Source organism: Felis catus, chromosome B1 (genome assembly GCF_018350175.1).
Source record: "Felis catus isolate Fca126 chromosome B1, F.catus_Fca126_mat1.0, whole genome shotgun sequence".
Classification (NCBI taxonomy): domain Eukaryota; kingdom Metazoa; phylum Chordata; class Mammalia; order Carnivora; family Felidae; genus Felis; species Felis catus.
The window spans coordinates 195,844,590-195,869,153 of NC_058371.1; the positions used below are offsets into that span (position 1 = coordinate 195,844,590).

General features: G+C 43.5%; 1 long non-coding RNA gene across 1 annotated transcript; it reads left to right on the plus strand.

The window, feature by feature from the left end:
* Positions 1-16,510: 16,510 nt before the first annotated feature.
* On the plus strand, positions 16,511-21,892 carry LOC123385115. The gene is made up of 3 exons (XR_006597225.1): positions 16,511-16,672; positions 21,401-21,469; positions 21,560-21,892. It is a non-coding gene; the product is annotated as an uncharacterized LOC123385115 (long non-coding RNA).
* Positions 21,893-24,564: the final 2,672 nt, after the last annotated feature.

Here is a 24,564-nt window from a genome sequence, read left to right on the forward strand (position 1 = left end):
CGAGACACAAGTGGTAGTGGCTGACTCCCTTGCTATAGCTAACTCTGAATAAAAAGCCTTTGGCTTTTTCCATTTGGTTGGTCTTCAATCGTTTCCACATATATTAATGCTGTGCTTAGCAGGCATTGCCAGACCGGTTTCCAAAGCGGTTCCCTTGTCACCGATTTTAATTCCCTTTCGTCTTCTGGTTGGTGCAAGCCAGGGGGCAGTCGGGAGAACAAACACAGAGCTGAATGCTGGAGCAACTCATTTCACTGTAATGCTGTTTAACTTGGTGGGTAACAGAAAAGGAAGAAGTAGCTTTAAGAAAGTGAGACGTTTGGGGGCGTCTGGGTGGCCCAGTCGGTTAAGTGTCCGACTTCCGGCTCAGATCATGAGCCCAGTTGGTGGGTTTGAGCTCCACATCGGGCTCTGTGCTGACAGCTGGGAGCCTGGAGCCTGATTCGGATTCTGTGTCTCCCTCTCTCTCTGTCCCTCCCCTGCTTGCCCTCTCTCTCTGTCTCTCAAAAATGAATAAACATTAAAAAAAAGTGAGACGTTTGGTTTGGGGAGTCAGGGTTGGATCCTTGAGGAGCTTCAGGTAGAGCTGTTTAGGAGTTAGTTGAAAATTTGGTCTTGAATATTCAGGAAAACAGTTCAGTCTGGAGAGAGTCACTCTCTTCTACTTTTTCTTTAAAGTCACATTTGCTTTTCTATTATCCTTTCTTTTGGCCCTCACACCTCTTCTTTCAGATTCTTCCTCATTGTAGGTCATTCTTTCAACCAAGTTTCCCCATCAGGATACCAGCTACTAAACGTTAATTAACATCATGACAGGTGTTTCAAAACTGTCTGCCCCAATGTATCTCCCTAGATATTTCTGTCCCTACTTTGTAGTATAGATTTGGGTCGTTTTATGTTTACTGATATATCCCAAGTGACGAGGACAGTGCCGGGAACAGGGTAGGTGCTGAACCAATTCTTGTCGGAAGAGGACGCAAGAATTTTTTTATTTATCTGCGTCAGATAGTAACTCTGAGGTGGTAGCATTGGAATCTAGTGTCCAGTGTCCGCTTATTTGACCCCCAAGGCTGCACATGGTCCTGCGCTGTCTCTAGTTCCCTGTCTCTCTAAAGAGGAGGATATGCCAGATCGGTTTCTCAAGCTGGCGTTCCAAATGCAGCAGCTGGCTTGTCTGTGCCTTCATTGGTGTTTTGCTGCAATAAATTGAGAACTGCTAAGTGCTCAGAGATCATTTTCTTTCCTTTGGGACTTCTCAGATATGCTAAGGCACATCGTGAATCACCAACGGGAATAAGTAAAGTCGTACATTGATCTATACAGTCCTCCCACACCTCAACCCACGGTGTGTGTGTGTGTGTGTGTAGCATCTATTAACATCTAAGAATGGAATTTTAGCGTAGATGGTCTTGATTTCTTGAGTTCCTTTGATTGGCTACTTCTAGCCCTATAATTGGTTGACTTGAATTGTGGTAAAAGAACAAATTAAGGTCAAATCTTATTATAGAAAATATGGTTAGAAAAATATTACTATAACAAAGATATTTTAAAGACCTGGCCATAGGCCTAGAGTAATAGGGGCTTGCTGATTTCTTTAGAGTTAAATACGCTGCTACAAATAATTTAGTACAATAAATGCTTTTCTCTTGCCTTATTTTTACAATAGAGGGGGGAAAAGTGGCACCTTGCTGTGTGGTATTGACTCTTCCAAGGAATATTTATTGAAGCCTCCCAAGCACTGCACTACCCTGTGGGGGACATCAGGGGCCGACACGGGACTCCAGCCCCCAGGCATTCATGATTTGTTGGAGTGATGAGAAGTAACGCGGGATCATAGTCGGTGACAGAGCAGGGAATACAGTCCCCTGTGTACCAGATACACGATAAAAAAAATTTTAAAGGCCATTTAAGACAATTTATTTATTTTTGAAATGTTTATTTATTTTGAAAGAGAGAGCTGGGGAGGGGGGTGTGGAGGGAGGGGAGTGGACAGAGGATCCAAAGCAGGCTCCACACGGACAGCAGAGAGCCTGATGCAGGGCTCAAACGCACAAACCGTGAGATCACAACCAGAGCCCAAGTCAAGAGTCCGACACTTAACCGACTAAGCCACCCAGGCGCCCCACCATTTAAGATAATTTAAAAGATAAGGTAAGATTTTGGGGGCTCAGATCCCAAAGAGTCTAGGCTGTAAGCTTCCTGGGGGCAATGCCAGGGTTGCTGTGTATCCCCTCTGTGCTCTGCCTGGGGTCCTGGACGCAGTGGGTTGGAGGGAGTCAGCGTTGCACAGCCACCACCCCCAACCTCGCTCCCCCTACTCCTGGGTCCGGGGCGCTTGGCAGCTAAGCCAGCTTCTGGGCCCCACTTGAGGATGCAGCCTCAGCTTCCGGGCCCTTAACTTTCAACTTGCCACTCTCCTTGCCAGGCCCTGAAGCTGAAAGGAAATGAAGGGTTTCAGCTGTGCAATCACACACAGCAGACCCACAGCTGTCCATGCTGGCTCCACAGCTGTGCCACTTCGCCTTCGTAAACCTCCCTTCCATTGCGATGGAGATATATATGTGATATGTCTCATATCACATATAGTGATCTAACGCATGATATATATGCTATCACGTATAAATTATACATGTCCATTGTGATACACACAAAACCCTGGATTGCGAGTAACTTGTTCTGTGAGTGTTCCACAAAATGAACAAAGATTTCGAATAAATTTTAACTTGATAACAAGCCATGTCTTGCAAGACGAGCAGTATGTGACACCCAATGTCACGTGATCACAACGGAGCCAATGGTTCTTGAAATTTGCTTTGATATACGAGTGCTTTGGATTACAAGCATGTTTCTGGAAGGAATTATGCTCACAAACCAAGGTTTTACTGTATATATATATACAGTATATATATATATATATATATACTATATATATATATATATACTGTTATACTGTATATATATATATATATATATGCACACATCACAATGGACATATATATAACTTATGTATCTGTAATGCTTCAAAGTTTTATGGCAATGATTACATGAGACGGTGCATGGGAAGCCCAAGTCCAGTGCCTGTCAATGAGTGGGCATTGCTTCTACTGTTAGGTTAGACTTTGAGGCTCCATAGCTGCTGAGCTCCCCTCTGCTCAGTCTTTTCTTCAGCCCACTGCTGTGGCAGAGCAGGAGTGCGAGGGGGCACCATGGATTACAGCCCTTCTTCCCCTTCCGGCTGTCTGGCCATTCTGACAAACTGGACTTCCACCCACTCTTCCCTGTCTTAGTTCCTTTGCAGTGGCCAGTCAAGATCACAGTGGTCTGCCAGGTGCACGTTACTGCTCTTATATCATGGCAGTACAGATAATTTCTGGTGGCTCTAAGCTTATAACATTTCAACTAATAGTAACCCCAGAGAGAAGAATGTGGTTCTGTTTCCCGTCAACTGTCTTGATCTCCTAAAAATACTCTAATTGGCCCAACTTGCCCCCCATGCCCAAGACCAATCACTATTCCCATCTTGACCAATCATAGCTGTAACTCTGATAGCTGGAAAGGTAGAGTCACGTGACTGATAGCCACATCAGAATCACACAGAACAAGGAAAAGACAATTCCCCAAAGAAAAACAAGCCAGACCAAAAAAAATGGCAGGTTTCCACAATACGAACACCTTATCTAGACCTTATCAGTGTCTGCACTGAACTTTAACATCTAGATTCCCGGTGATGAGAATGTTCTGAATCCCATCATTGTTAGCCATGCTCTTTGAAAATCATGGTTCGCACCTGCTTGGGTGGCCTTGCCAGTTTGCATGTGTATTTATTTGGGAGGAGTTTCCTCCTCAACTATTATAAGATCCTCAAGTATGCCCAGGACCCAGGGTGTTTCAGACACACCACCCTAGAGAACAGAGCTCCAGATGAATCCATAAAGTCTATGTGCAAGTTTGTTCCTAGGCACTGGGGATGCAATGCTGCATAAGGCAACGCTTAGGGGACTCTCAGAGTGGTGGAATTTTCCCTCCCTGCTGGGCCCCTGGCTGCTGACGTCTAGCCAGCAGGAGACTGGAAGAGAAAGTGGCTTTAGGGAGGCAGAAGGAAATTTACCTCAAAGTTAGAAAGTCCAGTGGGAGTTTGTGGCAAAAGGAGAGAATCAATGAAGCAAATCGAGGGGTGGATTTGGGGGCGGGAGGGGAAGCATCCATATGATGTTGGATCCAAGGATAAGTGAATTCTGGTCTTATTGTCGGAAGACTGGAATAACGTACAAAGGGCTCATAGACCACAGGATGTCAGAAGGTCCTTAGACATCACATGGGAGAAGGAATCAAGGTACAAAAAGGTGAACTGACTTACTCAGGGACCCACACCAGAATTCTTTCTCCTCTGAGATGCTATACTGGGACCTCCTGGCAAAAGTCCCCTGCTCTTTGCTTCTCTTTGCACCCACTGTCTCTCTGTGTGGCCAGCTCCAGGAGAATGGGTGGATGCAGTGGAGACAAATAGCCCAGGAGTGACGAGGGTAGATGTCACTGAGAAGGTGACCAGGAAACCAAGGACTCAATGAGGCTGAACCATCATCTCCTGGCTTCTCCTGCAGCAAACCTTCCCGGGACCTCTCACATCAGGCAGGACCCTCTTGAGGCACATTTTCTCCAGGGTCCTCTGAGGGAGTTAGAAAGAAACAGCGTGCACTTTTGATAGTCCTGGTCTTGTTCCAAATGAGAACGCCTGCTGTAGAGAAATGCAGATGCCTCCTGCCTATTTGTGCCAAAAAAGTATGCCCCACCTACAAAATTACAGAATTATTAGTTCTTGAAAATGCACTGCTTCTACCCCTTCCATTGAAATTCTATCCAATGCAATTAAAACATCGTGGCAGCCTCCACAAGGGCACAGATGCCCTGGAAAATGATTTTGGGGGTGTTTTCCCTGGCTGTGAATAGTCCGTCAATGTGGAGGCGACCACACACGTGCTTAAAAATGAAAACAGTCCTGATGGTAATGGAGCAATTCAATAATACTAACTTGCATTCTGAGAGCAACTTTGTTTTAAGGTTAGTTTTTGGTTGGGTTGATCATGGGCAGATATAACCTGGGCTTTGTCTCAGCTCTAAGCTTCTTTCTCTTTGTTCACTCCACTCCCCCATTCCTTTCCTCCTCCATTTCTCTCTCTCTCCTTAAGGCCCAAGTGCTGGTGGCTCACAAATAGGCCATTCTGATGGCAGAATAACTGATGTTGTAATAATTCCCCATCCAGGCACTGTTTCCAAGGAGCTGCCGACTAGGCTGGTGACCTCCCAGTGGTGTCTACACCAAGTCCCATTGGGTTAAGGTTCTATTTTCTTAATAGACTGACCTACTTATCACAGAGCAGCGTGCTATTCCTTAGCTTGGAATTCTGCCCCCCACCCCCCGCCCCGTCCCCGATCCTCACCAATTATACTCCAACCAGTTCTGGCCTTTTCCTCCTTTACTCTGGATTCAGAACCTGAGTGACACCATGGTTTCCTCTCTATCCATTCAGACCCTTCCCATTGACCACGGCCCAATGCATTCTCTGTGTTCTCCTCCTGGACTCCTTTCTGGCATTTCTGAAATTCCTCACCATCTATTACGCACCGCTCCAGACTATTACCGGGTTTGTCTTACGAAGTTAGAAAGTGTGCCTTACTTCCAACCGAGTGTAAGATCCTGAGTCAGGGACAGCTTATATGGCTTGATACACTTCTTCCTTTTGTCCTATGCACAGTAGGTGCTCCATGGCCATTTGTTGATTTATGGATTTTCATGACCTTAAACCCTCACCTAAATAAGCAAAGCTTTTTGAAAATAAATTTAGGCCCACATGGATTTGTATGACGTGATGAAAAATGCAGAAGGCCAAAGCCTCCACTGGAAGGGCCATGTAAGGGCAGGGCATGGGCCCCAGGGTCCGTAGGTCTGGCCTATAGCTGCGCTGTGATATAAAGTAGCCACAAGATGTTGGTAAAAATACTGCTCTTTGAACCTATTTGCTCATCTGTAAGATGAGGCAATAACAGTAACAACAGTAAAATGCTTGATGGTGAGGATTTGATGAAAACATAAAGCAGCATTCTCAAGACGGCAGTTCAATTGCCTCAGACCAGGTCTGCTACTCCTTAGCTGTGTGTCCTTGGGTAAGTTATGGAACCTCTCTGTGTTATAGTTTCTCCATCTGCAAAAAAAAAAAAAAAAAAAAAAAAAAAAGGATAAAAATAATAGTCATATCTACCACTAAGGTTCTTACGAAAATTGAATAGTTTGGAAAGTGATTGGAATAGTGTTTGGCACACAGTTTGTTAAATAAGTCAATTAAACAATAATAATGCATATAAGTCACGTATGCCTTACGGGCACACGGGTCAGGGCTCCGTTACTATTGGGCTCTGTTACTTCTTTAAGGAGGAAAGTTGCTACTGTTCCCACTGTTATTGCCACTGCCGACAGCAAACCCTTGAACCAGCTTGTGTCACTCCACACACTCAAATCCCGCCTTAAATTTCTACATTTCCATGCGATCACAGGTAGAGCTTTGGTTCTCCTGTACTATTGAAATCAAGTTCTGTAACAGTTTATTTCCTCATTTTACTTGATTACAGGTTTTCCTCCTTTTTTATCCATTTCCCCTCTGGATTGTATTTTGGTGATCTAGACCCAATCATGTAAGAAACTTGGTATAATTGTGGATTCCTTTCGATGGCGGGACCTTCCAGCTTCTTGCCACCTGATATTGCAAATCTCCAAGTATCTGCCTTGCCATCTGTCTTCCAGAAAAGTTCTCTCTCTCCCTTCTCTGCTGGTAAAGTTCTACGTGTCCTTCAAGAGAGCTAAAGCACCTTGCCTATTCTTTCTTTTACTCCTGCGGAATAATTCCTCCTTTATCTACTTGTCATTGTATGCAGTTGTCACATGGCATTGACTGAAACTCCAAGAGCAGTAGAGCCATTGTTTACTGTTGTGCTTTCTGCACCACAAAGAAATTGACATAAAGTTAGCACATGTATTAGGACAGACTAGAATATGCTAAGTAACAAATAACCCCAACATCAGTGACTTAACACAACAGTTTATTTCTTACCTTTGCTGATGCAACATGAATGACAGCAGGAGGTGCTTCTCCACACAGTCACTTAGGGGCCTAGGCTGAGGGAGGCTTGAGCATCTCCTAGCTTATGATCTGGAGTTTGTAATCTCTTCAGTGCTATGTCAGTGGAAGAAAGAGAGACGGTCAAGAATTATTCATAGCCTCTTCATGATCCCAACATGGACGTGATACATGGAGCTTCCACTCATGTTTCATTGGCAATAACCAATGGTTACAGGTCATGGCTACACCTAACTGTGCAAGGAGGAAATACAAGGAGAAGATGTAATATTTTGGTGAATATTATTGTCTTTGCTACAGAACACCATAAATGTTTTTTGAATGAGTGAAGGGGACACTATGGCCCAATGGAAAGAACACTCCCTGCACCCACGGAGAGACTAGACCAGACAGTATAGATTTGGAAAAACCACTTGGTCTCGTGGAGTCTCAACTTCCTCTTCTGAGAAATGTGGAAGGAAAATGGATACCTTCCTTCAGTTTTGTTTTGACTGTTAGAGATTATTTATGCAAAGCAATTAGTGCGAGCACGGATATATAGTAAAATGACTGTGGCTTGTTTCTTGTACCACTTATTCTCAATCCCCTTACCGCTATACCCAATCCCCCTTTTTCCCTCTAAGAGCTGCTCCATCCAGGCTCGTTTGCTCTCTGCCTCTGGTTGGGAAACACAGAGAAGGGATAAGAGAGAAAGAAGAGATGGAGGGTGATGCATTTATTTCTCTCTCCCCATCCCTGATTCAAGGTGCTCTGACTGTGTCAGACAACCCCTGTCAGGGTTCTGATCTCACCTGGGTTCACTCCAGTGGAACTGTTTCCTCTCTTGCCTCTTCAAGCCCATGTGTGGTCACAGCTTCCTGCTATTGTTCATCTCTTGGTGCCTCAACAAATCGTGTGGTTTCTTTTTTTTTTAATTTTTTTTTAATGTTTATTTATTTTTGAGACAGAGAGAGACAGAGCATGAACAGGGGAGGGCAAGAGAGAGAGGGAGACACAGAATCTGAAACAAGCTCCAGGCTCTGAGCTGTCAGCACAGACCCCTTCGCGGGGCTCGAACTCACGGACGCGAGATCATGACCTGAGCTGAAGTCGAACCCTTAACCGACTGAGCCACCCAGGCGCCCCTCATGTGGTTTCTTTAGCTCTGGACATATCTCTGTAAATAGTCTCTTCTTTAAAATCTACCTCACAAATCCTACTGAGCATGCTGTCCATTTCCTACCCAGATCCCGGCTGATACTTTACCCACCTGGATTCCATGCTCCTTGGGGGCATGAGCTGTGACTCATCTCTCCTCATAATTCCCAAACATAGCACAGTGTTCAAGACAGAAGACATTCAATTTGTTTTAAAAAGCTATTAAATATTAAGTTAATAGTCTGTACTCTTAGCTAATATTCATTGAATGCTTCCTATGTCGCAGACACTATCCAGCATTACAATTTCAATCATCTGTGATGTAGGTACCATCACTGATTTCATATGAGGATAATGAGGTCCAGGGAGGTTGAACTACCTGACTTGCATCATCTAGGTAGAAAGTGGTAGGCCTGGGACTTGAACCCCAGGCACGTGATGATGGGCTTCCTGCTCATAACTACTATCCCAGATCAGTTGCTGTCTACTAAAGAGAGGTTCAAAGGTTAAGGTGACATCTCTAGACTTCCAAGATCTTTTGGGTAGACAGAACAAAGACTTCCATTGACAATCATGCAGAAAGTATGGAAAATAAGGCCACCTTTATTCCTTGTGGGGTTCTAGGTCTATGGTTTAATTGATGTACGAATGAAATTACAGTGAAAGCACAGGATAAGTTTGCCTGAGGCCTTTCCTTTGCCTTCTCCAAGGTGCTGCCTGGTTAATGAGGCTATTGAGAGAAGGTAGGTCTCTAAGTTTGTGGGTGGGATTTGGGGATATGGGCAATAGCCCATAAAGGAAGTCTGTGTCTGCAGCTTCCATGGGTTGGGGCTGACGGTAGAGGGTGGTCATTTCAGCCAAGATGGGAGAGCCAATGAGAGGTGAACTACCTCTCTGGTTTAAGAATGGAGATGCAATGTGGAGCCTGAGAACTTGGAGACCCTGATTTTCCCTGCCAACTTTGAGTGTATCCTTTGTTCCCCAAACAAATGAATAGTGAAACCTATCAATACAAATAAGCTACTGAGACATCTCACTAAAAGATCATTCATTCATTCATTCATTCATTCAACAAATGTGTAAGGAATGCCTACCTTGTGTCATGTGCCACAGGGCACTGGAGAAGCATCAGTAAGTCATTTACCTCAACGTTCCACATTCTGGTAGAGAGAGTCAATAACCATGAAAGATATGTGAATTTGATCTTAGGTCAGAAGGTGATATTGATCAGGGCCACAGAGAAAAGTGAAGCAGGGCATAGGGAGAGAGTGTGCCAGAGGATTGGTCAGGGCATGTACGGAGCAGGTGATGTTGAAATGACTTGATGAGAGAGTAAGCCATGGGGTATCTGATGGAAGGACCAAAAGGAAGTGCAAATGCTGAGGCCCTGAGGCCAGAGCTTGCCCAGTGTGTTTGGGGATCAGCAAGGAGTCCAGTTTGACTGAGAAGAGTGCCTCAGGTTGAGAGGGGTAGAAGGGGAGGCAGAAGACCGGAGGGGATTCAATATCACACTTCATCAGCCATTTAAAGGCTTTTATCGGGATCAGGGTGGGAAGCTGTTGGAGGATCAGCAGCGGAGGCATAGGTAATTTGGCTTGGGTGCTAACAGAATCTGGCTGTGCTGTTGGTATAGACCGTGGGGAACTAGGGTGAAGACGGGGCAAGTGTTAAACTTTGTGTTTGCATTAATCCCATTGCAATATGGAGATCGCTTCAGTGAGGGTGGGGGAGGTGCAGGTGGTATGGGGGGGTGGGTTCTGGGAAGGCATGTTCCAGAGCAGAGGACATGTCCTTGCAGGGTGTCTTAGAGCTCTGTCCTTAACCCTGTTCTCACTAACATTTACATCCACAGCAGGCAATCTGTGAAGCACACAGGTTCGCAAGACCTGCCTGGAGCATATGGCCTACATTGCTGGGTGATGGAGCAGGGATCCAGGATTAGTAAGAGAAACTGGAGCAGTGAGCCCGAGATAACTTATTCAGTGGTTGGCTTCCCCGAACCAACCAGGTAGATAAACCATGTCGTCCCGTCCCATTGGCACCCTTGAGGATCAGAGTCGCTGTAAGTTTGATATGTATGATGTGGCTCTCAAAAAACTTGAATGTTATATCACTAAAATACATTACCAAAGGAAAGAGGGGCAAGAGCTTGATTCTTCTCTACTATAATTCAACCACATGTCATATATTAGCATTGTTCCATATTCTCAAAAGGATAAGCAGCCTGAACAGAATTAGGGGAAAATTGAGCAGGATAATTATGAAAAGCATAATGCAACATAAAAATGATTCAGGAGTTAGAGATATCATGTCTGAAAAAAGAAGAATTTTACAGGGTGGAGATACAAGAAACAGTTTCGAGTAATTGATGTCCACCATGATGAGTAGAGAATACTGAGATTTTCCTGAGAGATTCCAGTGTAAACTTACTGGCAGAAGCCCCAGATGAATAGATTTCAGTTTTACGTAAAACACGTCCAGCGTCCAGAGCTGTTCAAAGATGAAAGGATTTGAACTGAAAAGCCATGAGTTCTCTATCCCTGGAGGTGCTCGGGCAGAGGCAAGCAGGCTGTTAGACTGGATGTTCTTTGAGAAATCTCCCAGTCCGGGGATCTCAGTCATCTGTGATTCTGGATTTGCTGGAGCCACACGGCTCTTGTGTCTTAATTCTCGAGCTGGGTTGTAAACTCCATAAGGACATTGCACATTATTCATCTTTGTTCTCCTCAGAGCACCCAGAACAATGTTTTCCTTATTTTCAATTTTAAAAGAATTCTTGGAGAAAGAACAGGCATATGGTTTATGAAACAATTATAGGCTTGGTTCAACACTATTTTAGACCCACACTAGATTTGTAGTATTTGTGTAGGCGTGGGAGCTAGGAATATAATACTTCTATTTTTGACTGGAGTGTACCGGGAAGGGAAGAGAGGGTTCATGTTAAATTTCAATCTCATAGCTGAAGTTTGAAGCCTCTGCTTGCTTTCCTTTTGACCGAAGGAGGATGGAGGGTGTGTCCAAGCAGAGAGTCAGATAAACTAAAAAGCCAGTACAAGGAGGTGGTGGAGAGAGGCCTAAAGGGGTTGGGGGGTGGTGGGAAGGCCAGGTACAGCCTCAAGATGCAGTTCTTAGGGCCTGCAGAGGGGCAGGGCTTCAGGGCACACATCGAAAGCCCCATCCATGGAGTGGGATCAAGGCCCCAGCCATAAGATAAACCCAAGGGTGATGTGCCAGGTGGACCTGACTCAGAGAGAGGGACCTGACTCAGAGAGGGACCTTAAAGGGGGATCTGAACTTGCTGGGAACAGTTGTCTGTGGTGTGTGGGGGCCATGACTCAACGGCGTGAGTCATCTTTGTGGATTCCCTTCTATCTTAGGTGCTCAGATATGAGCTACTTTTCTAGTGCACCTAGGGCCATGGGCCTCGAAGAAACTGGTGGTCCTCAGAACATATTTCATATTTCTGTTTCTTCCTGGACTCAACAGAAGAGGGCCAAGTCTGGGACTGTACTTTCTCTTGAATCGATTTGAGTTCTGAGCGAGGCCAGATGCAATGTAGTAGCCAGGAGCCAAAATAATGTCCCTTTCTATTTCTTCCTTCTGTTCGCGAGCATAAAGGAGAATTAGGGACAACTGGAAAGCAATCTTCTAGGTTCTGTGTTTCAGAGGCTTGGACCCAAGCTTGTATCCTCACTGAAGTTCAGGCATCTGCCATTTCCCAGGATTTCCTTTCTCTCGACAAGCACGTGTTATGTAAATGAGCATCTGCAATGTTTCGGGGCCACACAGTCATGACCTTCTCAGGCCTGATGGGATGTTCCAAAAAAGAGCCATTTCTGGGTCAGTCCTGTCGACAAGGGCTGGGGCGTGAGGGTTGGATTGGAGCGAGCAAAGCCTCGTTATCACCACGGACCATGTCTGCCAGCAGGGAATGTTCTGTTTATTTTCCACTATGAAGGTCTGAGGGATCCCCTTCGGCTGTTATACAACGTCCCTGAAGTTGAATGATAGACCCTGAGTAGGCTGACTATTCATCCAACATCTGTTTCTACGATTTTCCAGCCTCCTTGTCGTTTTGAAGTGCTCAGGATCAGTGTTTTAAGTGCATGTGGGCATAATATTCAGTATATTAATACACACCAGAGACAGTTCTGCCTACTAGAAAGCCAGGTACTACAGGGTTATAAAAGTCATTTGATACCTTGTAAAGCCCAAGACACCTCACCAATGCCCGGGCCCCGTTACTTGATGTAGTCAGGTGATAACATGTATACACTTGTACAGCCTTCTCCAGCAAGTGCCAAAAGTTCATGCTAAGTACTACATAAATTATCACCTAATTAAGTACTGTTATGGTTTGGATTGGGGGGAAGTGTAAACTCAATTCTCCTTGGAGAGCAATATGCAGAAATATGATGTGGAATTAATTGTATGGGTTCGGGTCAAAGATCAAAGTACAAGTGGAATTGCCTTTGCAAAGGTAGAATTTGGAAAAGATTTTTGTTGGCATCTGAGTAATTTCATTTTTCATTATTTGGCTTCTACCAACCTGCAACCCCATTGGTTCCCCGGCCCCTTCCTTCCTCAGTTCTCTGTAAATAGGTTCCCTGGCATCCTCTCCCTTCCCGAAGGTAGTCTCTGTCCACCCTAGTTCCTTGGCTAATCCATACTGAAGGAGGAAGGACTTGGGATAAATTAGAAGACCTTGGATTTGAATGTTGGCTCTCTTAGTTACTGGCTGACCTTGGGCAAGGTACCTAAGTCTGGGAGTTTTAGGTTCCTCATCTGTAAAATGGGGATAATGATAGTCCCTGTGGCATGAGGTTAAATGAGATCATCAATCCTCTTAGTACACTTTCACGATGCTGCAAGGGATCAAAAAACACCAACTGCTACCCCCAGTCTTCTCTTCCTTCGTAGACTGACAGGGGCACAGAGCCCTTTGGTGATGGCGAGCCGTCCCTCTTAGTTTTGGGGTTGGCTTACTCTCCACCCCAGATACTGTTCAACTTAAGGGACCCATTCATCCACTTATAAATTTAATAGATTCATTTGTTAAACCCTCTATATGTAGCGGCTACTGTGCTATTTGCTAGTTCTTGAGGCTGCACGTTTTCTGAGCTTGAATCTCTTCCGTGATCCTGTTCTTGGGATCAAGTGTATTTTCTTTGGTCTCCTGGGAAGCTGTCCCTGCCCCCCTGCCCACCCCAGCTGAATTAGCATTCCCACTGAACTCCATTATTTATCTATCAGTGGCTGTGTGGCAGGATGGATAAGAACGTGGGCTCTGGGGTTCAACTCTGTGATCTTGAGCAGGTGTTTTTATTCCTCTGTGACTTAGTTTCTTCATCTGCATTCCTTACAATAGCATCCACCTCTCTGGTTTGGTGTTGCCAGTTTGCGCTCAGATCCATGATTCGCTTTTCTTCTGAAAACTTATCTCTTGCCTCCCACCTGTGTCCAGTGAATGGGAGACACTAGCAAGAGACTGGGAAGTCAGGGAAGGGAGAAGCAAGGTGGTTGGAGTCATTCCTCCAGGGTCCCCAGCCCCTGCTGGGTAGTCATTTGTGGATCAAGTTTCTTCTGGTCACCCTGGTTCCTCACCCCATCCCTGTGTCCCCTCCACCTAGCTCTTATAGGTGTGGTTGTATTTTCATGTTTCTGCTCTTCTTTGGGTTGCCTTACCATTCTCTGTTAGGTTCTTGCAGCTTTTCCAGGACCTTTGGAACCAAGTTTCTGCATTAAATTCTTTCTATTGAACTATCGGAATGGGCTTTATTTTCTTTACTGAATAGGGTTTTTGTGAGGCTATGTGGATTCCTACATATAAAGCTCTTTAGATAGTTACTACTACGTAGTAAGCATTCAACACGTTTAGTTATTTCATTTTATTGGGGGAACTTACCATGTTACATTATCCATACTGGCTTACTTGAGGTGTACCCGTGATGCTGAGGTTGGCTTTGTGTTTACCCTGTATCCCCCACCTCTGCTATAGCACCTGAGAGATGACAAGTGCTCATGAAACGGGTAATGACTGTCCTTCCATTTAGAGTTTCCTTTACCCCACTTGTCCATCCCTCCCACCGCCTGTCTTCCCAGGGCCTGGATTCTTCCCTGGAACCCAGGTTGGCAAGGGATCGCTGACCTGCAGCTCAGTCTGTGGGGGTGGCCATCTCCGCTTGCGTGGACGGATGCGCAAGCCTCCCAGACTCCCCATCGTGGTCTTTTCCCTCCCTGCTTCCTGCTTCGTCAGCTTGTGTGAGGCCACGCTGGCTGGGTGACTGGTGTGGACTGTGGCCACTATCCCCTGCTGCTCAGCAATGGCCCCCTGTGGTCCCCCCTGCTGGAATGCTCCCCTTCATTCCTGCCATGCCCTGTTGGTGGGTAAACAGCCAGGCCCTGCGTCCTCCTCCTTTTTCTCTTGAGTGGATACGAAGGATCTCACACTCCAACACCCTCAGGGCATTCTCTCCTGACACTGAGATGTTCTCTCTTTTAAATTGATTTCTGATATATATATTTTTTGAAACACTACGATATTCCTCGAACACTGTCAGGCCTTCCCTGGAGTTCCATACCACGTGAACTGTACGACTGAACACTAAGGTGTCATGTTTTCCGTGTGTGCTACGGGTGGGCTCCATTAGTCCACATCCCTTCAGAAAAGCAAAGCTTCAATGGCTGGAGCTTAGTCATTTGAACTTTCGCTTCACCAGAGTTTCATCTTTACATATTCTACATGTAGAATGAGACAATTAACAAGGAGAGTCTGTTAAGTGTCGTGTTGGTTAATTGAACGTTCGCTGTGACCCAGCGACTCTGTTGAGTGCCTGAGACGCCCATGGGGACAAGACACGAAGTACAGTCTCAAGGAGGCGGCGGTCAGGAGGAAAGACAGAGACCTCTGCAATTACGACACGGTATGGCTTTTCAGGTGAAAAGTGCTTCGCGAACACAGAGAGGGAATGGGGCTGCTGCCAGAGTAGAAATTCAGGGCATCTGGGGAGGAGGCGAGGAGCGAGAGTGACGACGTGGAAAGCAGAGATACTTTGAAAGCTAACGTCAAGGTACCTGGCTTCTTTGACTCAAAACTTCTCTGATTAGGTTATAGTTTCCCAAAGCATTTCTGTTGTGGGCCTGGCCAAAGAGGAATACTACAGTTAACAGGAACTCTGGGATTTTTGCATGTTTCAGGGTCAACAAAGCAAAGTTGTATCTTGTTTGTCCTTTTATGCTCACCCTACCACCATTTCTATGGCTTCTGCCACTGCTCTATCATTATTTCTGCCCTCCCTATGGCTACTATTACTGGCACTACTTTCTACCGCGATTCCTACAGCCACTACTAGGTAATACTTGCTCTTACCAGACGGCATTCTAAGTTCGTGTTTATTTAAGAGAAAACATGGCATCAAATTTTAAGAAGTTTCAAGGGTATTGCTAAAAAAAAAAAAAAAAAAAAAAAGAGGTGATGATTTCACCAGAAAACAACGCAGCTAATCACATTATCCCCTTTCGCGAAGTATCCTGATAAATTACGTTCTCATTCTCGGTGGCTGTTCTGCTTTCCTTTTCTCTACGTTGTCTCGGTGAATATTGTTTTTATGGACGGTAAGCATTTGTCCCAGCGAAATGGTTGTCTTTTGAAAAAATAGCGATCGCAAAATCTTCTTCTCTTCTGTATCTTTCCAAACTATCTTGTATAAGATTCTGGATACTAAATGATGCCGAATGTCTGATAGGGGATAAGCTGTGTGCATACAGTTCCCTCCAGTCATGAAATGTTCTTATAGTTCCTCAAATGTAATTTAATGCCTTGCAATTTAACACTTCCATGTCTTGCACATGTTCTTGGTCTCAAACAGGAACCACCTTTTTTCTTTCTCTGACAGGTCAACCCCTGGGTGTTCTTAATGTCTAATTCAGAGGTCCCCTCACCAGAAAATCACTTCCTTAGCTGGAGGTCGGGATTAGATGCAGCCTTTCCATTCTTATCACACTCTGTGCTGTTTCTTTTCCATCATGTACGTGTTCAATGCGCTAAATATTATAATTTACCATATATGATTATGCTTGTTTGTCACTGATTCGCTTTTCTGTCAATCCCCCTATACTATAAACTCTTTGGGGGAAAGGATTTTATATTATTTTTATGTATTATTATTATTTTTTTTATTTCTGACAGAGAGAGACAGAGTGCAAGCAGGGGGGAAGCAGAGAGAGAGGGAGACACAGAATCCGAAGCAGGCTCCGGGCTCCGAGCTGTCGGCGCAGAGCCCGATGCGGGGCTCGAACTCACGGACCGTGAGATCACGACCTGAGTTGAAGTCAGACGTTTAACTGACTGAGCCACCCAGACGCCCCAGTATATTCTTGATACTAACTACCCTCATTGTCACACAGTAAGTGTATTTCTGGAATGAATGAACACATGCATTTAGATCCAGGAACCACGCTGAGGAGGGATAAAACTCACTTTCCTAGTCCTAAGCTTTCTATGAACAGAATTCATCTGGTCGCATAGCAGTTCTTTTTTCATTTCCAAATTTAGCCCCATTAAACTATACGTATATATGGGTCAACTGGACCCACCCCATGTGCTATAATGGCCTCAGGGACAGTGGTGGAAATATTGCACTCACTTTGGCAGAGCAAGAGAATGAGATTGGAGAGCACATCAAACATCAGCAGCTCAACTGAGGGAGCTGGAGTCTTTATTTCCAGTCCAAGAACTGGATATGTTCTCAGGGTGGGAAGGATGGAGTGTAATAATTTGTGTGAGACTCTCAGCTGGCAACATTAATAAGAAACTGCCTCTCTCAGGTTTGAATGGCGTGAGCTCAGAAAGGCCCTGTGAGGCTCAGTCTGTTTTAAATATCTCTCAGCTTGAATCATCTTGGTACCAGCTCCTCCAAATTCACGGTGCCTTGGACAGTTTCGTCTCTGGAATGGAGTGTGTTTGTTGGCCGGGGAAGGCTAGGCAAGGGCCATCCTGGATTAGCTGATTCATGGAGGAATGTTGCAGCTCACTGGGTAAGAAAGTTTGAAAGAAGTCACTCAGAAAGGCAGCAAGATGTCGCCTTTCAAACAAGTTACCTTCAAATAAAGTCACCCTCATTTACGTAGGAGCCTTATTTTGGTTCCTAGATATCTAAAAAATAAAAGTTTGGACTGAGATGTACAGTTCAGGAGAAATCTCATAGACCATTACAGATAAATAGAAGACGAGAGGGCCAACGGGGCTTCAAGAGATGCGGAGGAACAATAAATGCTACCTCCCCTCGACCCCTGCTCTGGCATCACTATCTGCAGTGAGAAATAGGATAAAAGAGCGGGCAGATAAGTTCAAAATGCCACCTTTGAGTGACAGTGGCAAGATTAGACCACATATCTGGTGAGGCAGCCAAACAGACGACCTAAGTCATAGGTGAGGCAAGATCCTGAGACTTGGGGTATTGGACACCAGAGGACAAATGTACCCTGTGATGGATATGTCCCCAAGAGGATGGAGAGAAGGATCAGGCATGCCTTTTGAAATTTTCTTTAAAAGTCAACCATTGGCTATGTCTTTCTTCTTCCACTAGGGTGTAGTGAGTGAGGGGCAGTGGGGCTGAGAACACTCCATTGATAGGTCTCCTTTTATGTGGAAGGAAAGATCAGGAACGGCAAACAACATCCTCTCCCTATCCCATCTGAGCACTGGACACCCACCATGTGTCCCACCTGTTGCTTACATGATCTGATGTGGCCCTCACCACAACCCAATGTGTGCTAAAGTTCAAATATGTATTCTGATGACCTGGTTTCTATCTGAGCTCCACCATTTGCTAGCTTCGGGACTGTAGGCAAATGATGCAGTCCTGTGCGTGAGTTTCTTAAAATGCAAAGTGGAGGTCATGGCAGGACCTACCTTACAGGGTGTCATTGGTGCTAGTTAATTGGAACATGCAAGACAGAACATAGTTTCTATATTATACTGCACTTAGCAAACAGTGTACATGCGTGATATTATTATTTTCACAAATTAACAACAACAGCAACATCAAAGCTCAGAGAAGTTGGGTAATTTGCAGATAGTGCCATAGATAATAAATGTCACACAGAATGAGGTACTGTCTGACCCTGATGCCCACGCTCTTTCTGCTTCATTGTGCTTCTCTGAAAATGTTTCAGAATGGTTGTCAAAGTATGAAAAATGGTGTCCAAATGGACTGATTGAATTGATCCCCTACCTCCCCATCCATGGTGATCATTGTCACTTTCATTAGTTACAGCTTTTCCAGGTGACCTAGTTAGTCCCACTGCATAGAACTCTGTTGGTGGCAACTCTGTGAGGTGAGAATGAACTCTCTCCAGCCGCGGGTCCTACCTCGTCACTGGCACTGGAACAATACCTTGAAATCTCATAAAGTCGTCCTACACAGCATCTTATCTTTCTGACTTCTGCCTTTTTCATAGGTGTTATGATTCAGCTCACTGGGTTGATAGGGGAATAGGCAATCCCTTTGTGTTCTGAGCACCCCATGTCAATGTGTGGAGGGGGATGGGATTCTCCCCACACCAAGCAATCCTTGGGACGCCATCTGTATGTCCTACAATCCAACTCGATTCTGACTGTAAGCCGATCCAGAGACAGCATCAGATTCCACAGGTTGAGGGCTCAGTCCTTCAAGAGTACCCCTCCCACCTCCACTTCTGATGCTGGTCCTCACTCTAGGTTGCCATCTGGGCTTCTAACCAACTGTCTACAAATCAGAGGGTCCCATGACCCCCTCCTTCCTTAGGTTCAATTAATTTGCTAGAGCAGGTCACAGAATTCAGGAAACATTTTATTTACTTGATTATTTCTTATAAAGGATGTAATTCAGGAACAGCCAAATGGAGGAGATGCATAGGGCAAGATGGGGAAAGGGCATGGGGCTCCTGTGCCCAATCGAAACGTGCAACTCTCCCCAAATCTCCATGTATTTATCCACCTGGATGCTCTCTGAAGCATGGACTTTTGGGTATTTATGGATGCTTTACTACATAGACATGACTGATTAAATTATTGGCCATTGGAGATTGATCCAACCTCCAGCCCCTGCCCCTTCCGAGGAGGTCCCCTGATTGAAAATTCCAACCTCCTAATCCCCAGGTTGTTTCTCCTGGTGACCAGTCCTCCTGATTAGGTAGGGTCCAAAAGTCACCTCCTTAACATAACAAAAGGCCCCTTTATTGCTCTCATCACTTAGGAAACTCCTAGGGTTTTGGGGACTTGGTGAGCCAGGAAATGTGGATGAAGACCAGATATATATGAGGAATATATGAGAATATATGAAATATGTATCTGATCATCTGAATGTTCATATACACACACACACACACACACACACACACACACACACACACACACACACATATATATTTGTTAAAGATTTACTTTATTTTTTTAAAAAGAGAGTGTGCAAGCAAGGGAGAGGGGCAGAGAGAAAGAGAGTGAGAGAGAGAGAGAGTAAGAGAGAGAGGGAGAGAATCCCAACCCAAGCAGGCTCTCTGCTCAGTGCAGAGCCTGCTGCAGGGCTCAATCCAGGGCTCAATCCCATGACTCTGAGATCATGACCTGAATTGAAATCAAGAGTCAGACATTCAACTGACTGAGCCACACAGGCATCTCAAATACATATATATATTTTTATAAATCACAATATTTCAACAACCTCCTATCTTCTCCATTCTTCTCAACTCCTACCACTCCCCTCTCCCCAGGACTCATTGTCAAAATTCTTTGTCTTCAGGAAAACATAATGATGATGACAATTAGTGTTTAGTGAGCACTAAGTGTGCACCAGATTTTTTCTAAGTATCCTGAGAAACTTAACAGAAGACCATGAGGGAGAGGAAGGGGAAAATAAAACTTACAGAGAGGGAAGGAGGCAAACATGACTCTTCAAAACTGAGCATAAACTGAGGGTTGATGATGGGTGGGGGAGGGGGGGAAGTGGGTGATGGGCATTGAGGAGGGCGCCTGTTGGGATGAGCACTGGGTGTTGTATGGAAACCAATTTGACAATGCATTTCATATCAAAAAAATAAATAAAATAAAATCATGCATGTATATGTAAAATAACTAGTATTACGCCAAACTAAATGTGATGCAATTAGGACTTTTCCCCAAATTTACTGATTATAAATTACATCTTTAACATCATGGATTTGTAGTTTTAAGAGCCCGTGAGTCATCCATGCAGTTCTTAACTTTCCTACTAGAGTGTGAAGGGCTACCATTTCCATTTCATTCATGGCATCAAAACCACTGTGAGTTCCCTCTATGCATTTGTTTTCACACATGAGTGAATGAAGAGGGGAGTGAATAAATGTATAAGTACCATCGATGGAAAAAAATCATAGTATCAAATGTGTCATATTATCAAATAACAATTTGGGTTAAGTAATGTTTTTCCCACTTTACAAGTAAGAAACACAAGGCACAGAGACGTTAGGGAACTTGTCCAAGTTCTCACAGCTAGTAAGTGGTGGAGCTAAATATAAACCTAGGCAGATTAGCTTCAGATAGCAAGCTCTTCACTACTAGCTGTATTGTCTCTCCTGAATTACTAGCTTGAGTCATTCCAGGACATTCCTGGGCCCAAATACCATCCTCCACTTGGGTTCTGTCCTCTGTGTCATATCCAGTCCCAGATCTCGTTCTTCTCTTCAGACCCCCCCCCACCTCACCCAGCCAAGTCTGACCACTTCCATCTTTGGTGCCACCGTGGTTCCTGTCACTCATTTCTATTATAACCACTTATATTTGCCCTGGAACATTTTTTTTTTATCAGTAAGATGTCATATTTTATTGAGATAATAGCTTACATTCAAAGAAATAGAAAGATCTTAAGTATACAGTTTAATTAGTTTTGACAAATGCATCCAGGCTGTCTAACCCACACCTCTCTCCGCTGTAGAACATTTCTATTGTCCGGGAAATGCCCTCATGTCCCCTTCTAGCCAATTCCTGCGCATTCTTCTCCTCCAAACCAGCCACTGTTCTAATTTCTTTAACCATCGGTTTAACTTTGCCTAGAATGTCATATAAATGAAATCATACAGTGTGTGCCTTTTCACGCTTGTTTTTATGTACTTTTCAGCACAGCGTTTTGAGATTCATTCCATATTGTTGCACGCATCTTATCCTTTTACCAGTCATATTCCATGAGGTAAATATATTGAAATTTGTTTCATCGTTGGATAGCCCGAAATTTTGTTCATTTATTTTTCTGATCGGACGCTTGTGTTTCTCTCTTCAGATTTTGCCTTTCGTGAATAAAGTGCTCTGAACATCCTTGGACCGCTAGTTGTGAGGACCTAGAACATAAGTTTTCATTTTTCTCAGATAAATCCAGAGAAGTGTAATTCATAGATCAGAGAGTAGAAGTACGTTTAACTTTCCAGAACGATTGTACCATTTTATATTCCCACCAGCCGTGTAAGAGAGTTCCAGATGCTCCTTATCCCCCACCTCCTCTTGGTATTTTCAATCTTGAATTATAGTCATTTTAGTGGGTGAGCAGTGATATCTCCAATGTGGTTTTAACTTGCATTTTCCTGACGACTAAAGATGTTGTGCACTTTGTCCTGTACTTTGTGGCTCTTCATCTATCTTTTCTTGTGAGATGTCTGTTCAAGTATTTTGCTTTCCACCCACCCCTACCGTGTCTATGTAGATTTCTTCATATTTAATTTTTGAGTTGTAAGTACGTATAGATTATGGATACAATCCCTTGTTTGACTTATATTTTCTTAAGGGAGTCTTTTGATGAATCGAAGTCCCATTTTGATAAAATCCATTTTATGAGTTGTTTTTTTTTTTTAATTTTAGTGGTTTCACGGTTCTGAAAATCCTTACCTACACCAAGGCCGGTGATCTTCAGCATTTCACAGTTTGCCTTTTACCTGTGGGTCTATAATCTTTTTTGAGTTATTTTTTTATGTGTGGTGTGAGGGGAGAGTTTACACCTTCTTTCCCCCCACGTCTCTGGTTATTTTAGCAGAACTGATAGAAAAACGTTCTTACGCTGAATTGCTTTGTGTATTTTATCAAAACTTAACTGACTATGTAAGTAGGAGTGTGCAACTTGCTTGTTCCCGTCCTCAGGGGAAAACTTTTACACTGATTGATTTGTGAATGTTAAGCCTACTTTTCATTTCTCAGATGAACCCCTCTGATTCATAATGCATTGCCTTTTTAATATATTGCAGGATTTGAATGGCTAATATTAAAAAATAGTTTTTCTCTATTATATTCATGTGTAATGTTGACCATTAGTTCTCTTTGAGTGTTTTTGAATGATTTTGCAATTGTGGTTATACCGTGCTCAAAAAATAAGTGTGCAAGATTGTAATTTTTTACTCATTTAATAGAATTCACCAGTGTCACCATTTGGTTCTGAGATTTCTTCATGGTATAATTTTAAAATACTAATTTGATTTTATTAATAAATATAAGGCTACTCAGATTTTATATTTCTTCTAGGGTCTGTAAAATCTACAGTAGGGGCACCTGGGTGGCTCAGCCAGTTGAGCATCTGACTTTGGCTCAGGTCATGATCTCACTGTTCTTGGGTTAGAGCCCCACATCGGGTTCTGTGCCATCAGTCTGTCAGCAAGAAACCTGCTTCGGATCCCCTGTCTCCCTCTCTCTGCCCCTCCCCCAATTGCACTCTCCCCAAAATAAATAAATATATATTTTTTAATCTATGGTAATATCCCCTCTTTCATTCCTGATACTAAATCATTTCACCTAGGCAGAGATTTATCAATATTATTGAACTTTTCAAAGAACTAACATTTAGTTTTACTGATTTTCTCTCTACTTACTTATTTTCTATTTTATTAGTGTGTATTATTGTACTTTATTTCTTCCTTCTATTGACTTTAGACTTAATTTCCTCTCCTTTTTCTGGCTTCTGTGATGGAAGCTTCGATCCTTGACTTTAAACCTTTATTCTCTGCTAATTCTTTGCTATTCTTTGCTAAGCATCTAGAGCTATAAAAATTTCCCTTTAGTTACCTCCCAACACATGTTTCGATATGTCTTAATTATCATTCCATTGAAAAAATTTTCTTTTTTTAAAAATATTTATTTTTGAGAGAGAGAGAAAATGTGAATGGGGGGGAGGGGGACAGAGGATCTGAAGCGGGCTCTGTGCTGACAACAGAGAGCCCAATGCGGGCTCAAGCTCAGAACCCTGAGATCGTGACCTGAGCTGAAGTTGGATGCTTAACCAACGGAGCCAGCCAGGTACCCTGACAATATTTTCTAATTTAGCTTGCTAATTCTTCCTTGACCTCAGTTGATTTGCAGTGTTTGTGTTGCTTAGTTTGCCAGTATTTGGAGATTTTCCACATGACACTTGTTTTGGTATCAATTTCTATTGTAATTCTGTTGTATTTAGAAAACATACCCTGTACAATTTCATTCCTTCCAAATCTATCTTGGTAAATATTCCATTGAGAAGTGAAAAAAATGTATAATTTTGGAGCTGATGGTTGTCGTGTTCTGTAAATAACCAACAAGGACAATTTAGTTGATAGGGCTGTTCCTATATTCTAGATAATTCTTAAATTTTTGTTTCTGGTATGAAATACTGAGACAGTAGTATTGAGCTTTCCCACTGTTATTTTATGTTTATCTATTTGTCCCTTTAGTTATTTAGTTTTTGCTTCATGTATTGTAAGGCGTTTTCATTTGGTAAGTATATATTTAATATTGCTATTTCTTCTTCATGAATTGACTATGCTATCATTTAAAAATGTCTCCTTTTATCTCTCATATTCCTTGTCTAAAGTGTATTTTTTTCTGTTACTAATATAGACATTCAAATTTCTTATAATTAGTGTTGGTATGATATTTGTTTTTCCATTATTTATCTTTAATGTATCTTGTCTTTCAATATAAAGTGTATCAAAAATATATAGCATATGATTGCATCGTTTTCTGTTTTTAATTCAATCTGAGAATTTCTATCATTGATTTGTGTTCTTAGTCTATTTACATGATTATTGACATTTTATTTATTTTTAACGTTTTTATTTATTATTGAGAGACAGAGAGACACAGAGTGTGAGCAGGGGAGGGGCAGAGAGAGGGGGAGACACAGAATCTGAAGCAGGCTCCAGGCTCCGAGCTGTCAGCACAGAGCCCGACGCGGGGCTCGAACTCACCAGCCGTGAGATCGTGACCTGAGCTGAAGTTGGTCGCTTAACCAACTGAGCCACCCAGGTGCCCCAAGATATTTTAAAATTTAATCTA